Below are 11,952 nucleotides of genomic sequence, written 5' to 3' on the forward strand. Positions count from 1 at the left end.
TCATTTCACATGTTTGAGATAAACATAAACAAAATATTCTCATTTGTTCATAACAAAACTTTTAGAATTCCTTATTCGCTCTTTTACATAGTTCAGAAACAAAGTGCACAAAACTAGCTCATGTCTACACCAGTCATGACAGAAAAAACACTTTCTCTTATGTAGAATTTATGCATATGCAGAATAAACATCTGAGGTTGTTTTCAGATCATCTCTTTTCAAAAAAAATAAACACATTTATTCTCAAAGTCAACCTCATTTTATTTGTTTTATGCAAAACTAGTATATGAACCCCGCTTACCTGACTTCTTCGTATTATCAACACCTTGAGCCGGAACTCTAATAGTAACACCACCTAAACAAAAAAAAAACATATATCCAACATTTAATAACCAATCTAGTAGGCTACTATTTACTGAGTAAAAAAATCAAAACAGTCCCTTCACAGCTCAATAACTATCCTAACAATTAAACTCGAACAACTCTCTCTTCAAACCATTCGCATTTAAAACCCAAAACAGCCATCACCTTCTATTAACACCAAACCAACTATAATTATTTCCAAAACCAACAACAGCAACTCCAATAATTAAAACATAACCCAAACCAAACTTCACTTCCAGCCTTCTAATAAAATAATTTCAGTGCAAGCATCAATATTCTAGTCATTGAACAATTGAAGACTTGCATAAAAATCCAATACAACTAGCTCCAAAACACCCATCAATATACACTAAATAGTCTCAAATAATAGTCCAAAACAGTCTCACAAATCCATCCAAAAATCATACTCCTCAACAAAAAAAATTCCATCACACTCAACCACCATTAAAACAGTAACTCTATTACATTTCACAGTCCAAACCTATCATTCAAAAGCTACCAAAAGTTTCGGGGAACTTACCCCAAGAGAAAAACAAATCCCAAAACTCCAAACCGCTTCGAATGGGTCACTGCAAATTCACGTCCAAAAATATTCACAGAAATCTCTAGTGAAAGAGAAAGTGACCTACACAAGGAAAGTTTGAGAATCTGAGTGTGTCTGTGTGATCAAAACAGGGCAGAAACCGAAAATAGTAAGGAGACCCATACGAGTAAAACCGAAAGAAGAAGGAAGGAGAAGAAATAAAATAAAATAAAACAAAAGAGAGGAGTTACCAATCTCTGTTCAAGAAGTCAAACAAATCTGCAGTGAAAAAAAAAATTTACAGTTTCAAAACCTTGAGTTGAGCGCACGGTGAAGAGATGAAGAAGAAGAAAAACAATCAGAGAACCCGATTGAGAAATCTATAAAAGTGAGTGAAACCGAACCTTGAGTGTGAAAGGAGATGAAAATCAACTGCTGGAGTCGTGGGTTGGTGAGCACGGGTGAGTGAGATACGAAAATGATAAGCAGAGGCTGTAACCGCGAAGACGAAGAACAGTGCGGCGTGAAAGGGAAAAAATAACCTTCACCCAAACGACGCCGCTCGGGTCTCACATCATGCGCTTGTGGGCTGGACTCCATGCATCCGGGCTGACTCCAAACGGGCTGGGCCTAGAGCCCTGGTGTTACAACATGCTCAAACCAAAATATCATATTGCATAAACCATCAACCTTAATCAAGTAAAAACTGAAACTTATAGGAGTATTTCATGGCATTTTTGTCACAAATCCAAAGCATATAACTCCTTCCATAGATTTACTCAAGATCATATTAGCATATTTAAAATAAACAATCAAGAGATAGCAAACCATCAAGAGTAAGCAAACACAATAATGAAAGGATTTAAACAAATATATACAAATATTAACCAAGAGTAAATTGAGTGTATACTTACAAAAATCCGTGTAAAGAAATACTAGCAAGCTATAAATCCGAACATACTATATTAGAAAGAGTAACTAAAAACCCTATCTCATGTTCTTGAGTGTGTGAAGATTTCTAGGGCATCACTTGATCTCAAACCACTCGACATTTAGGGTTTCTGGGTTAAAACCCCTTCATTTTATTCATGAAGTAAAAAAAAAAAACCTAAGATAAAGCAAAAATACATGTGGTGGTCGAAATCATGGAGGATGAACTTCCCCCGCTAACCAACTTCAAGGGTTTCTTGAAAACCCTAAGTCATTTTTCAAGAAATTGGTAGAAAGTGTGGGTGTTCTATCATTCTTGAAGTCCAATGAGATTTGAATCTCATTTTAGGGTTGAGAAAGTGATGTGTGTATGCAAAACTAAGAGGAAACCAATTCTTACCTTGTCTATCCTTGATGGTGCCGAAATCCTCTTTCTTAAAAGGATCCTCCTTGTTTGGTTGGAAAGAAAATACGAGAAAGTGAGAGAACCTTTAAGTGAACATGTGAGAATTGTGTGGAGGGAGTGAGAGTTCATGCAATTTCTAAAAAATGGCAAGGGAAAAGCCCCTTGGCGTGTACCCTTTTCTTTTTATAGTAGACTCTTCATTTCCCTCCTTTTTGCTTCCAAAATCCTTGCATGTGTGACATGTGACATAGGTTTCTTCTTCCCCTTTCTCTTTTGCCAAAAATGCCTATTAGAATTCCCCACTTGGATTGCATTGGGAAGGGACATCTAGGCGTGGCGTGTAGGGTTTCTCCTTCCTTGGCCAAAATTCCTTTTTTTTGCCCTTTGTTCCCTTCCTTTTCTTAAGCAAGTGAGTATTTCATCAAGGATAGCTTGGTAAGACATCTCATGCCTCTTCCTTTTCCCAACAAGTAACCTTTGGCATGGATGACAAATGGCATTGGGCATGTGTCATAGCCCAAGCTATCCACTCCTTCTTTTCCAAAGTTGATGCTTCATCTTCCTAGTGCCCATTCCCTAGGTGACCTTTCATGTGCCATTGGTCCAAAATAATCTAAATGACAAGTGGCAAGTGAATGGGGTGCTTAGGAGTGTGCTAGCCGAAACCCTAAGGGCATATTTGTCCTTGATACAAAAGTCCATTCACCTATTCTTCTAGAAGCTTAGTGCATGCTTGACACTTGGCAAAAACTGACCAAATTCGTAATCCTTTGTGCCTCCCTTCAATTTCCCATGTAGGTTTTCTAGACAAGCTCTATTTCACTTCCCTAAGCTTCCATTCCCAAGAAATCTAGCTTGGAACTCGAATTTTGGACAAGACAATGGGCTAGGCGTGTGGGAAGATGGGCTAGCAAAAAATCCCTTAGTCTTCCTAGGTTCCTTTTGCCCCTTGATTCATCTAGAAGGTTTCTAACAAGTTAACAAGTGACAATTCTTCTAGGGTAGGCATGCAAGCCACTTCTTGGTTCTTTCCTACATTTCTCTCTCCCTCTTATTCCACTATCAAGGCTAGATTCTTAGTGTAACATTTACCTGACACATAGCACTAGTGACTTAAGATTTAGGTCATGGGCCTAAAGCCATTGGGCCTATTTTCTAAATAGGGCCGAAAATTACAAGGTAATGTAAGGTCACTCTCCTCTTGGGCTCAACTTACTAAATCAAAGACTCTAAGGCCTTCCAAAGTAACTAAGGCTCCTAAAATGCCATGGCAACCTAGAACGAATTCTAAAGGCCAAGTCTAGACAAACTTGGGTCATCGCAAAAACCCCATCTGACCTTCACATGTGAACCTAGTTGCCTCTGTACCCTTCCCATTAGCCGAGTTATTGACCTATGGTTAATGATGCTCATTACACAAAGCTGTACACACACATGACAAGCTGAAGTTGTCATTGAGGACTACCAAGAATCAAACCTCCCCATCTCTTCATTTTACTTCTACAAACCAAGACTTATAACTTCCCCTTCCATTCCTCTTTTCATCCCATGCCTCACCAATAGTAACACAAGGTCTTGTGATGAAATTTTCTTTAAATCCTTTAGAAGAGAGTGAACCCGAGAGCTAGTGTAAGCATCCTTGGAGAGTTGATTCTTGTGTGCATCAAAGCTTTGATTTCATGAGTAGATCTTTCATACTCATTTTCATCGGAAGTTAGATCAACATGTTCAGTTTTGATTTGAGTCATAAAACTGAGTCTTGATTTGATTTCATTTGAGTTTTATGATTTCGATGCAAGCTTAAGGTTTCTAGATATTGGCTTGTGTTAATCTTGAAATGTAGCAATGGCATGAGTTAGTATTATGATATAGGCTTAGTTAAAGGCCGATTATAAGTGATCATGGGTGTATATTTTAAAAAACAACATGTTATTTAAGGATCTAGTCCAATATTTTAGATTAAGAATGAATCATGATTTCGGTTTTAGGGTTTGGATAATGTTTGAAGTTTCATCTATATCATGAATTATTTGCTTAGTCTTGTGTCATGACATCTAGGATTGAGCACTTCGCATGCTAGAAATTAGGACATGTGATCTTAGTGTTCATATGCAAAGGAAAGGCTAGGAACATCATGTAAAGTCTCGGGTTGTGATATTTGATGGTGTGTTTGTGTTAGTTAAGTTATATGATGAAGATATGGTGATGTATAACATGAATCTAAGGTGTTGACATGTTATTAAGCTTTGATTTAGAATGTTCTTAAGTGTTAACTTGCGGATCAAGAGGTTTCCATATGATCTTAGGCCTAAATCAAATTTGCTACGTTATGTGTTATAAGTTCTAGTTTTGGTAAGTTTCTTGTGGTTATTGCACGATTCACTAATTTCTAAGGTAAAAAATGGATTTAGAATAAGAAATACACATGGTTTGTAAAGTTCTGTGAAACTTGGGCTGAAATGAAAATAGTGAAAGTTTAGGGCTATATTTTCAATTTTTGAAGAGTTAAGGGACAAATTTGCAAATATTATTCTAAGAATTATAGATTCTGGAACTTTGATAGTTTTATTATTTCTAATTTTAATAAATCTCTTATTTCATGTGATGTCCAAAAACGCCGATTGGGCTTGGACAGTGTCTGAAGCATAGAGACATGCAACCCAAGGTTACACACCCCTCACACAGGACAGTTAATATGAAATGCACCTAGCATGTTTCTAGCAATATGCAATAATAACAGGGGAATAATTAAACTAGTAATGGTTTGAGAAAGTTCCATTAATCCCAAAACAAGTGCTATTAATCCCAAAAATAATTGTTTGAAAGTTCCATACATAAGTTAAGTTCTTAAAACCTTGACCCTTCCAAAATCATCAAGTATCAGACTAAGATAACATCCAAGAGCTCATAAGATTTCATGGACCTCGAAAAGACACATCAAGACGACTTTTAGGTATTTGTGGATATAGTCAAAATGATTCTCAAAGGTGAGGGCTTCATCCCCTTCGGGAGTCCAATGCGATACATAGTCTCCGATGAAGAGGTATTGGATATCCTTTAGTAAGAGTGAAACAGCCTCCACATAAGTATCGGCTATCCTATAGCGGGCTTCTATGGTGTTCTCATCCTTAATCATTAGGCCATTCGTCTATCTCACTTGCTATCCTCTATTGTTACAACTTCTACCATTACAAGGGGAATGTTAATGGTGTAAACTACCACAGTGAACTTGAAACAATGTACCGAGATAACGTAAGCATGAACGTGCAATTTTGTCAAAACATATTTTTCTCACATCTAGATTTCTTTTCAAAATCATTGAACTTGAAACAATGTGTCATTTCATTTTAATCATTTATACACTTATTCAGTATAACAATGTATGGACACCTCGCGACTACTCCTATGAATTGTGGACTCGCAGCTAGTCACCAGATCACATTGCCTATCCTTTGATCGGGTATGAATACGTCATATATAAAGATGCTCAGGCAGATCGTAACACCTTTATCGTGAGCATTCAATATGACACGGTAGTTCTATGATGCCCCCAAACCCTAGCTTGGGATGTAACAGACACTTGGAGCGACGGGAAATACAACACAAGGTTATATACCCCCTTTCATGATAGTTAATACGCAATACATCCTAGTATGCAACTAGCAATATGCAATAATTCCAGCGGAATAAGGGTGATTAGTTATAACTCATGCAAGAATAAACTAAAATATCCCAATAGCATTATTAAACATCATAAGTTCAAACTTAAGGATAGAATTTCCTTAATACAAAATACTTAATACAAGTTCTATTGTTATATCAACTATTTCATATGCTCTGAAGTATGAAGAGATAATGCTTATAAGCATCAAAATTATATATAGTCTTCGCTCATGGTCTGGCTCCTCTTCACCCATCTGTATCCAGCGGTCCTTCATGTTCTTCCTCTACTAGTCCTTACACAATTTTTGTCATTCCGAGAGGAATGATAATGGGTCCATAAGGGTGAGATTTACTTGAAATCTTAATAAGTTAAACAACCAACTTGCACAGAGATAAGATATGCATGATTAATGATAAACATGAGATGCATGCAATTATATGCAAAAAAAAAAAATTCCATATTTGTCTCCCATCCAGGTTCCTCAACATTCTCTAAAAAACTTTGATGCACTTTCTCTTCCAGAGAACATTTTCACTTTCTCATTTAAAAAACATGACATTTCGAAAGAGAACATTTCATACCTCAATGCTTTCAAAAATCATAACATTTCATCATTATTAAAGCCATCATTAACATATGTATGGTAGCAACTTGGTTTCCCATATGCACTGTGAGCACCTGCCAGTGATCGTAGCATAACACATGTTGACACTACGTCTTTGTTTGCAAACTTCATTCCCAATGCATTGGTCATAACATTTCATCATAACACAACATCATAACATATGCACCCATGTGACGACCAAGACTTTCGAGGCTTTTGTGTAAGCAAATACATATTTGCTTTTCTTTTTTTAACATAAGCCAATGAGAGTTTCGGCCTTCATAAAAAATTAGGGTTTTGAAGCCCAATGGAACTAGGGCTCACGCCCAACTCAAGTTATAGCATGCCACTTGTCATCCAATAGAGCTTGTGTTTAGGACTTGATGAATCTAGATGGAAATAAGGAAGAGGTAAGTTGGATCTAGGGTTTGGCTTACACGTCTACCATGGGAGGATCAACTATTTTCTTGCCATGTGTCACGCATACGTGGAGGTTTTGCTTGTAAGAAGAAGCTTTGTGACACTTGTCACTATGGGAAAGAGATAGAAGGGAATGCTTAGGTTATGGAAAAGTGGAGCCTAGGGAAGGCCAAGAGGCCATGGACGACAACCATGGAGAAAGAAGGTTTGCTTTTTGCCATGTGTCATACATGCGAAAAGGTAGGTAAAAAATTTGTCTTGGAAGATCTTGTGTAAGAACTCCTTGAGGTGGATGTCTAGGGCAAGGGTTTTTGTGCAAAATTGAACCAATCACATGCTTGTCCAAAAGTGTGGTGAAAGAAGATCTCCTAGGGAAGAGAGGGATGTTTTCGATAGCCCATGCACACACACACACACTCCTCAAATGCCACTTGGCACTCATGCACACATGTAAGAGATTGGAGAAGATATGAGCTTGATAAAAGACCATATAGCCACAAGATTCATTGAACTAAGACATGAAATAGAAGCCAAAAGAGGAAGGAAGCTTCGATTTTGGAGGAAGAAGGTGCCACATCAAAAAGGTGCTTTTGGTTTTCAAAACAATCAAATGATGAGCTAGAGGAAGAGGTCATAGGGTGACACGTCACTTGGCATCCATGCATAAGCTTGGCTCATGCAAGAAGCTTTTTGTGTCTATAAAAGGGGAAGAAGCCAAAAACCCTAGGACTTTTAGTCACTTTGTGAATTGCTCTTGAAGTATTTGACCATCATTTTCTCTCCAACTTTCTATCACATTCTCACCATCCAAACACTCCACAATACTTCCTTCTCAGCCAAGCACGCTTTTGAGAATAAGCAAAGTGAGAAGATACTTCCAAGAGAGGAATCATAGAAGGTATGAAGCTAACCTCACCCTTCCAACACACACACACACGCACAGTTTTAAGGGGATGGAGTTTCGGTTTCTAGCAAATTCATCTAGAACTCATGCTCACACACACACATTTGAGCTAGAAAGAGTTAGCTCATATTTTGAAAGGTTCTTCCATATGAACCCACACCTACACTCACATGGTTAGATTATGGCTTTTCTTCAAAGAAAGATAAATATAACCCTACTAGTTTTAAGCCTTAGAGCATGATGTTTTTTAGGATAAAGGCCACAGCTCTAGTGTTTCTATGAGTTAGGGTTTTGCTGAAGTTAAGTTTTAGTTTCAGGGGAGAAGGGTCCGAAAGTTTGAAATCTTTTTCTTGGGAAAAGATGTGAAGAGCTCTACACTTAAACACATAGGTTAGGATTTTCTTGAAAGATGAACCTAACTAGTATTGTATGTAATTTTCAGCTTGCTTGCTATATATATATATATATATATATACTTCAGATTTTTGTAAGTATACTTCTAACTTGTACTTGGATTTTTTGTGTATATGACATGTGAACTTGTTGATTGCTTAGTTTTGTGTGAATGTTCATGATATTGATATTTCTTCCATGTCTTGTAATCTCTTCTTAACGTGATTATCTAATGTATGAATAGAATGTCTATTGAAGTTCACATGTCATATACATGCCATATTAGGGTTCGGATTCTTGTATTGGACTAAGCTCCTGAAAATGTTGTCTATGACCACTAGGTGTTTTGGCCACCCATAAGTGTTCTTTGTAAAAGGTTTTGCTTAATACATTAGAAGATTCTAAGTTCATGAAAATTGATTGAAATGCATGTTTTCAAAAATAAGAGGTTTCAGCCAACACTATGGATGAAGTATGATCATTGGTGTTTTAAGTTTAATAAGCTAAAAATGATTCTTGGATATACTAGGGTTTGTATGTCTTGGCCCTTTCATGGAAAATGTTGAATGTTTGTCTTTTTGGTTGATGTTCAATGCACTAGTATTGTTATAAAGAACATGTCTGCATGTTCTAATATTTTCAAGCCATAACGCGAGATGTATTGCATGTATGAATGTCATATAGTTATGATGAAGCATTCCAGGATTTCTTGTGTCTCATGACAGTCTAAATTTCATTGTCATGCCGCATGCATTGGGATTGTGAAAACCTTTTGAAAGGAAAAAGAGTCCTTTTAAAAGTAAAGTTTTTATCACGACCCCAAATGTTGGGATGGAGGAATGTCCTAGTGAAACTCCTCTGTTCTCTCAGGAGTGTTTAAAATGGAGGGATCCCCTTGGGTCAGCGAAGTACTATCGGCAGATCTCGAATGGTTCTTAAAAGAAAAAGACACTGGAGCAGGATCGCACCTAAAGCTAATGGGTACACCTATGGTGGTAGCGAAAAGTGTACTACCGTAATATGAAAGACAAGACGTAGTTACCTTGGTCAAAATGACCAATGGTTGATGCGATAACTAGCAGGAAACACACGATGCATATGGGAGCCGTGAGGTATCCAATTATATCTTATAAGACAAGAAAGACCTTGAGCTCATAAGTATGTCTGAAGAACAAGTATGAAATGAAGAAAGAATGTTTTATGAAAGAAAAAGGTATGAAAGCCATGTTTTAAACGATGTCTTTTTGAAAGGTCAAATGTATAAGTAAAGTCTCATGTCCATGCATTCATTGTTAAGTTTGCTTTCATATGCTTATGATATTTGTTGCATGTTATCTGTTTACTTACTGAGATTTCTCCAAATCTCACTGTTATATTTTTCCCACTATCATTCTCCTCTTTTCGAAATGATAGAAGTGATTATAGGAAATCAAGAAGGTGCTAATGACAAAGCGTAAGAGGATGGCACCTCCTCCAGAGAGGATCGTGCCTAAAATGGTCTTAGGCCCAACCGAGCCTTCTATTTTGGACCACCATGAGTCTATTGATCGAGCAATTACTGAGATACTTCAGCAAAAAGAAAAGTTTAAAAGATCCAATAATCGAGATAAGGACTAGGCTTCAGAGAAGCGAGTGAAACCTGAATCTCGTTGAAGATAAAGATCAATGTTATGGGACCACTTTTGGGAAATGACTCTTTGTTTCACTTTAATGTTTTGGTCCCTTGTTTTGGGAGTGCTTTTGGAAACTCATAACTACTTTTGATGACTCTTATGGAATATGAAGTATTTTGGGATTTTATGTTCTTCGGTACCATGACTATTGTTCCGTTATTTGACTTAAGTTGACTTTCCGCTACGATATACTGCACACTACTAGTTATCATTAGCTGCATTGCATTTTAATTGTCATGTACGAAGGGCAGGTAACCCCGGTGTTGCATGTCCCAACATTTAAGTTTTCGCCAAATCCGAAGCAGAGGCTGGGAGTGCCACAACCCACCAAAATTACGTGCCATATACGACTTTGCTCTGGCATTCTTTAAAAAGAATCCATTCGAAACCCATTGACGGTTCTTTGTCAACCCAGGGGTTACGACTTCATTTTTACTCACTCCAGAGTAGATAAAGGAGTTCTACTAGGATAATTCCTCATCCTAGGCTTTGTGGTCGTGACAAAATTCATTTTCATGCTTATACTTGAAAAATGTATTCCATGGCATGTGCATATGTAACAAGCTTTCATGTGAAAATGATATTTGTATGCAATACGCTAAAAATGGTGAAATCTCACATATTATGTAAACAAGTAATCAAATGTTTAGTGATATATCATATGATGTTTCATACTCAAAATGACATTTATAAAATGAATGCGGCACTTATACAAGAATCATAAATAACTTACTACTATGGAAGACATTCATAGTCAAAAAGTTTCCAAAATGGGTATTCACAAAAATACCCCTAAACTCTCAAAAATTGCCACTGAGGCCTTAATTTTTCACTATTTGCAAACAAATCTCAAATTTAACCAAACTTCATGGACCTCATATTTTTAATATTGTAAAACCATCTATACCCTTAAAATTGTAAAATTCAAAGTGGAACTAGCTCAAACATACACAGCCCGTGGCATGCACTCTAGTAGACGCCTAAGTGTACTTTCAACTATTAATTCCTATGAATGCAAGCATATGCAATTTTCTTAAATCACAAATAATCTATATAGTCATTATTGACATGATAAAAGCTAAACCTTAGGTGAGCAAGTTCATCCCAACACTTAATCATGGCTAAAATCATTAATCTTCATTAATCATTCATTAATCAAGCATGATGCTCTTAGCCTAAATCACCAAGGCATGCTTTCAAAATTCACCCAAAACATGTATTTTCATTCTCACCCAAATCACAAGATCTTCTAAATGCTCACTGATCAAGCCTACGTGAAATACATCAAAACTTCATAAAATAAGCATGATTTAATCAAAACCATGCATACTTGATGATCAACACAAGGTAGACTTAAAACCTATCTTGGCATGCTTCTAATCTCAAGATCAAACCTTCAATGATCATTCCAAGACATTAACAAGTCATATCAAAATATGCTAAGGCATGACATAGCTAAAATTTTCTCTTAAAACAATTTAAACACTTAATCCTTCCATAATGAACTTAGTTTTGAATCGGTAACATTTTCTAAACTTAACCAAAATTCACTCTAGCACTTGAAAACAAGACTTGAAATGCAAACTAAGATCAAGGGCAAGAAAACTTACAATTTTCGTGGCCCTTAAAGCTCCCAAAACCACTTCACTCGAGAACTCTTAAGAACTTCACTTGGTTTCACTCTATTGCTCACTAAGGGGAGAAATGCTCTCAAGACTCAAGAGACGACTTGGAGGAGAGGTGTGGAGAAATAAGGGGGTGAAGGGGATTTTTATAGGCAGGCAAAGGGATGGAAATGTTGGCCTAAACCCTTGGGATTGGGTGGTGGTGTAAGGTGCTGAAATTTCAAATTGCCTTCATCAGCTTGTGTCATCTTGCGCAGGGGGAATAGTGGCCTCAAAGCACCATGACCTCATCAATTCAGGTGCTACATTGAGCCTAAAGAAGTTGGTCTAGTTGTGGTGCAGAAGGAAGAGAAGAAAAACTATAAAAAACCATCCATGGGGCTGACGGGATCAAGGTGGTTTTCCTTCGACAATTTTGTTCATTGT

The 11,952-nt window shown here is 37.0% G+C and overlaps 1 long non-coding RNA gene across 1 annotated transcript; it reads right to left on the minus strand.

Annotated features, from left to right (window-relative positions):
• Positions 1-301: 301 nt before the first annotated feature.
• On the minus strand, positions 302-11,629 carry LOC121237876. Its single transcript, XR_005935009.1, has 4 exons — positions 11,619-11,629; positions 2,238-2,242; positions 905-1,009; positions 302-355 (listed from the first exon to the last, which is right to left on the minus strand). It is a non-coding gene; the product is annotated as an uncharacterized LOC121237876 (long non-coding RNA).
• Between the last annotated feature and the right edge of the window lie 323 nt (positions 11,630-11,952).

The sequence above is a fragment of the Juglans microcarpa x Juglans regia genome, chromosome 6S (assembly GCF_004785595.1).
Source record: "Juglans microcarpa x Juglans regia isolate MS1-56 chromosome 6S, Jm3101_v1.0, whole genome shotgun sequence".
Lineage (NCBI taxonomy): Eukaryota > Viridiplantae > Streptophyta > Magnoliopsida > Fagales > Juglandaceae > Juglans > Juglans microcarpa x Juglans regia.